The sequence below is a fragment of the Cheilinus undulatus genome, linkage group 13 (assembly GCF_018320785.1).
Source record: "Cheilinus undulatus linkage group 13, ASM1832078v1, whole genome shotgun sequence".
In the NCBI taxonomy this organism is placed as follows: Eukaryota; Metazoa; Chordata; class Actinopteri; order Labriformes; family Labridae; genus Cheilinus; species Cheilinus undulatus.
In genome coordinates, this window is record NC_054877.1 from 11,090,356 (window position 1) to 11,096,355 (window position 6,000).

General features: G+C 37.5%; 1 long non-coding RNA gene across 1 annotated transcript; it reads right to left on the reverse strand.

The window, feature by feature from the left end:
• Positions 1-3,773: 3,773 nt before the first annotated feature.
• Positions 3,774-4,659, reverse strand: LOC121520713. The gene is made up of 3 exons (XR_005992795.1): positions 4,511-4,659; positions 4,277-4,357; positions 3,774-4,100 (listed from the first exon to the last, which is right to left on the reverse strand). It is a non-coding gene; the product is annotated as an uncharacterized LOC121520713 (long non-coding RNA).
• Positions 4,660-6,000: the final 1,341 nt, after the last annotated feature.

Here is a 6,000-nt window from a genome sequence, read left to right on the forward strand (position 1 = left end):
CTGCCACCTTTTCTGGCAATGTGCAGCAAAAGAGGGAGGTTGACTGGCGGCTCAGTATGACTAAGGTGCTAAAATAATAAACCAAAATTGGGTGTTCTTGGAAACCAGGGGGAAAAAATCCTGTCCAAAAAGGAGGAGAAAACCAGGCACTCCAAACAAAAAAAAAGTGTGCAAATGAGGAAGGAAATACTAAAAAGCCTTTATTGTAACGGCCAAATCCTTAAAAAGCCAACATGTTTCGACCAAACCGGTCTTCCTCAGGGCTAACAAACATTTGTGGTGTGGTCACAACTCTATGTGGACTACAGCCAAAGAAGGCAGTCGCATGAATCAGGGAGAAGAGAAATCAGGTGAGAGTCTTCACACAGGACTCACTGATCAAGCATTGGCCTCTCCCAATCACAGTGATGATCAACTAGAGGCAACCACAGACTCAGAGAAAAGACAAAGCAGGTGAGGCCTGTTACAGAGTAATCAGCAAACACATGAAAACACAGAATGAACCCAAACAACGACAATATTAAGTAATACAAATCACAAACAATAACCCAAATACTGTAAGAAACAGGAAAACACACTAAAATACATTAAAAAAACATGATAGGTCAAAATCATCATTCAAACCAGGATGTTGTAAGGCATCCAGCTGATGGATCCAGAAAGCTTCCCTCTGATTGAGCTTCTGGATTCTGTCCGCTCCTCTGACTAAAGGTTTTACATGTTCAATACCTTCAATGCGCAATAAAGAATCATTGGCATTGTGGGATTCATTAAAGTGTCTGGCCATAGGGTTATCCTGATTCCTGATTCTAATGGCATACTTATGCTCAGCCAGACGATCTCTCATGCGTCTTTTTGTACGTCCTATGTAGAAAAAAACCCTCCTCACATGGACAAAACAAACGGTATATGACAAGAGTGGTGTTACAATTAATAAAGTCCCTTTGTTTGTAGGTTTTTTTGGTATGGACAGCCACAAAACCTTTGGTTTGTGCAACATTATCACAGTGAGGGCTATGCATGCATTTAAAAGTACCAGCTGGTTTATTTAACCAAGTTCTTTTCTTGTCTGCTGGAAGATGTGAATGCATTAACCTGTCCCTGAGGGTCGGTGCACGTCGAAAGGACACAATAGGAGGTTCAGGGAAAACTTTACTCAAAAGGGGATCACTCTGAATAATGGCCTGTTACTCCTAACAATATGTTTGATCTGTTTAGCATGTGCACTGTAGGTAGTAACAAAAAAGGGGCGACACTGAGACACTGATTTGCGTCCTGTGTTTTTCTGGAGGAGGGTGTTGCGCTCCAAACACTGTGCTCTGTTGACAGCTTGTTTGATTGTTCTGGGCTGGTAGCCTCTATCAAAAAAATCTGTGTGACATAGCCTCAGTCTGATTATCAAAATCAGCTTCTTGATCACAAATCCGACATAGTCGCTGAAATTGGCCATAAGGAATATTATTTTTGAGGTGATGAGGATGAAATGAATCAGCTCTGAGTATTGTATTACGTGATGTACTTTTCCTAAAAAGAGTGGTATGTAACTTGCCCTCAGTGTCTTTAAAGATAGTTACATCCAAAAAGTTAATGCTATGATGTGAATATTCAATAGTCAGTTTAATATTTTCATTGATAGAATTCAGATATTTATGGAACTGCAATAGTTGTGTCTCATTACCATCAAAAACCAACAAAATGTCATTAATATACCGGCCATACCAGGTGATACACTTATGAAAGGGATTCACAGGATTCAAAACATGTTCCTTTTCCCACAGACCCAAAAACAAACAAGCGCAGTTAGGAGAAAAACAAGAACCCACAGTTACACCAATCTTTGGATGTAAACTTCATCCATAAACAAAAAAATGTTATGATGAATGACCCAATAGGTCAGTTGTCAGTTTCAAAAGGAAATCAGAGGGAGGTTGTAAACCATCTCTATCTGAAAGAAATGACTCAAGGCCATCAGGCCCTCCTGGTGGTCAATATTAGTATAGAGACTCTCTACGTCCATTGTCACCAGAAAATGAGATTGAATGTCAGTTAAGTTGCCAATTCTGTTTAATACATCAGTCATGTCCTCAATAAAGGATGGAAGTTTTCTGACCACTGTGATTGGGAGAAGCCAATGCTTGATCAGTGAGTCCTGTGTGAAGACTCTCACCTGATTTCTCTTCTCCCTGATTCATGTGACTGCCTTCTTTGGCTGTAGTCCACATAGAGTTGTGACCACACCACAAATGTTTGTTAGCCCTGAAGAAGACCGGTTTGGTCGAAACATGTTGGCTTTTTAATGATTTGGCCGTTACAATAAAGGCTTTTTAGTATTTCCTTCCTCATTTGCACGCTTTTTTTTTTGTTTGGAGTGCCTGGTTTTCTCCTCCTTTTTCTGGCAATGTCTTCCTTTTTCAAGCCATTTTTGACACTTTTAAACATTTTCCACAAATTTTCTCACCTATTTTGCCCCATCTAAATCAGATCTTGCAACTTTCTGCCTATTGTTACCTCTGTTGATTCATTATTGCCACACTGATAAAAATATTCAGCCCAATCTACTTAGAAAAACCTAGGCAACTTTTTGCATCAGTTTTTGTAGATTAGCCAGATTAATCTTTGTAAAAACTACTACTCTGTTTTAGTTCAGGAGCAAAAAAATCAAAGTGAAATTTACTTACATTTTCAAGAAGATTCAACAAGACTAATCTTCAACTAAATTTTTTTCTTTGAAATGCATGTAATTTTAATTATTCTCAGCTTGTAAAAATGATTCATGCTTTCAATGCAATCTAACACAATGATATGAAAAATGTAATTTGTGATTCCCTCCCACTAGCAATGTTAATTAGGAACACCTGTAATAATGTTTGCAGAGGGAATATCTACTTTAGTTCAGCACCTTCTTGCTTTTCTCACATTGCTGGCTTTACCAGAGAAAGGTTAAATTTGGACTGCAAATGTACATCAGACAGTCAAACTCATTTTCAGGACGGCTCTTTTCACTCATGGTGCAAAAGTGTTGACCATCAAAATCAACAATAATCCTTCAGAGAGATGAACAAAAGAATCCCAGCAGGGATCTCTGTACAACAGTCAACATCTAAACTCACCTGATTACATTTAAACACACCTAAACACATATAAACACTCTGCCCCAGGGCATTATGGGAAAATTCTGCCTACATATCCCCAGATTTGTTTCCCACCAATCTGATCTATCATCACTGCCATGTCTTCAGTTAGCAGTTCATCTATTTCTGTTTGTTAGAAAAGCCATTTATCAATAACTTGAAATACCTACAATGCATCACAGGGGGCATTTATTCATGCATAATGTAGTTTTTTGTAGCTATGAAACTGAGTAAAGGTTACAACGTCAGGCTTAGTTATGTGGATAAACTTTGGAAGATTGGCTAACATTACTTCAATGATTCTTGTTTAGGAAAAAAATCACAAAGTCTTGTTTTTAACTAAAGAATATGACAACAAAATTAGATTTACTTATGTCAAGCTAGAAACTTGGATTTCTATTGTTGATATCAAAGATTAAATTAAGTTTACTTTTACCCAGATTAATTTTTCTCAGTGCACTCTTAACCCAGTTTCACCTCTGTTTAAAACCCACTTCACTATTTGCTATGCCCACTTTTGCCACTTTCTACCTATTTTTTCCCATTCTTTCATCCCAGTTCACCACCTTTTCTGTCCATTTTGTCACCTTTAACCCATTTCTGCCCCTTTCAATCCCCTTTAAAAGAAGAGAACAACAAAAACAACGTGTCTGATCGTTTAATCTTCAACAATGCATTGTATTTCTTGCTCTTTTTTTACAGTAAGAAAACATCAGCAAAAAGGAAATTATCATCAAAGTACAAAACAAATGAAGTCCTCAATTAAATCTCCCTTCAGGGATTATCTGTTTTTAAGACATTTGATTTTCTAAAAATCCTCAAAAAGAAAACACATTTGAAATACAGGACATGGGAACATGTTTTCACGAAGTGATTTGATGCAGCCGAGATCCGTCTTTGCAGGGGAGTTTGTGGTGTGATCAGTGAAGAGGAGAGCTTACATCCTGATGCTGCTCTTCATTTTTTGATCTGTTAAAGAGAACATGAACTACTCTTATTCACAACATCATGGTAAAAAGTCAGGACATTTTCTTGTATTTACAGACAGTGTTGGGCAAGTTACTGAAAAATAGTAACTAGTTACAGTTACTAGTTACTGCTTGCAAAGTAACTTAGTAAATAAGCTGAACATAAATGAAGTTTACCCCAAAAGGTCGGCATGCTCCTGGCTTATATTTGCATTTGTTGGCCTGTGTTACATGCTTTCTTTGCCCTGATATTTTCTCCTAGAATTAAATGAGATTAGAAGGGTATTAATGCACATAAACACTCTCTATTGTTTTACCATGGGTCTGTGCAGTTTGAAATCTCTGCTGATAATCCTGAATAATGAGTAAACCATGCTCAAACAGTTCAAAACAGTCACTGGATTGTCTTACCACGTTTTGAGCCTTCAAAACTTGCCGATCAGGTATGGTCACAGAAGCTGCTCCATCATGAGTGAAGGCGGTGATGAGGAGGAGAGCCTGCAGACTCAACAGGACCAGAAGCACAGTTCTGTCCATGACTGATCACCTGAAGAGTTTGACACTGCTGTGTAACAACCCGTCTTTATATAGACTAGCTACTACATCCTTCTGTTGAAGAAAGAGGAACAACAGAGTCAGGCACAAGAGTAGGGAAGTCATCAAGGGGGGAAAATGCTTCACAGGCCAATGGGCCATCTTTTAAAATGATTTATATTAAATTAATTCTAAATATTATCAAACTTACTTGAGGCCTGGTGTTGGAGCTGAGAGTTGGGTTTGTTTTATTTGTTCTTAATATAAGGAAACACAGTGTAATGTATTGATAGTTGTAATACCAACACAATCTCATAAACCCATATTTCAGTCACAATAAACAACATATCAGAAGTTTAAATGGAGAGATTTTACCATTTCATGAAAAATAATTGGTAATTTTGAGTTTGATAGCAGCAGCACATCTTAAAAAGTAGAGAGTGGGCAACAAAAGGCTGAAAAAGTACAAGTGAAAACAGCTGGAGGATTATTTTGCGACTTATAAGGTTAATTGGCAACAGGTCAGTAACATGACTGGGTAGAAAAGGAGCATCTTAGATAGGCAGAGTCTCTCAGAAGTTAAAACAGGCAGAGGTTCACCAATATGAGAAATACTGGGATTAAAAGTTTGGAACAATTTAAGAAAAATGTTCCTCAATTCAAAATTGCAAGAACTTTGATTATCCCACCTTCTGCAGTAGATAATATCATCAAATGATTCAGAGCACCTGGAAAAATCTCAGTGTACAAGGGACAAGGCTGAATGTCAATACTGGATACTCTTTGGGCCCTCAGGTGCCATTCCATCGAAAAAGGCATTATTCTATACTGGAAATCATTGCATGGGCTCAGGAAAACTTAGCTCCGATATCCACAATGATGTCAAGTTGTATCATGCATCGGAAAAGAAGCCTAATGTTAACACAATCCAGAAGCCAAAGCTCATTTAAAATGGATCAAGACAACATGGAAAACTGCTCTGTGGTCAGATGAATTAACATTTGAAATTCTCTTTAGAAACAGCGAACATGTACTGTGGACTAAAGAGGAGAGGAACCATCCAGAATATTATCAGCAGACAGTTCAAAAGCCTGCATCTCTGATGGTGTGGGCAGCTTATCTGGAAATGCACTATCAGCGCTGAAAAGTATAGAAGACCATTGTTAATTTCATCAACTAAAACCACGACTAAAATTGTTATTGACAACTTTTTTCCATGAGATAGACCAGACCAAGACTACCCAAAAATAGATCTTTGATGACTAAAGCTGACTAAAAGTAAGTTAAGTTTTCATGAAGATGACTAAAACAAGACTAAAATGTTATTTATCTTTTGTCTGACATTCAAAAATATATGATATTTTTTC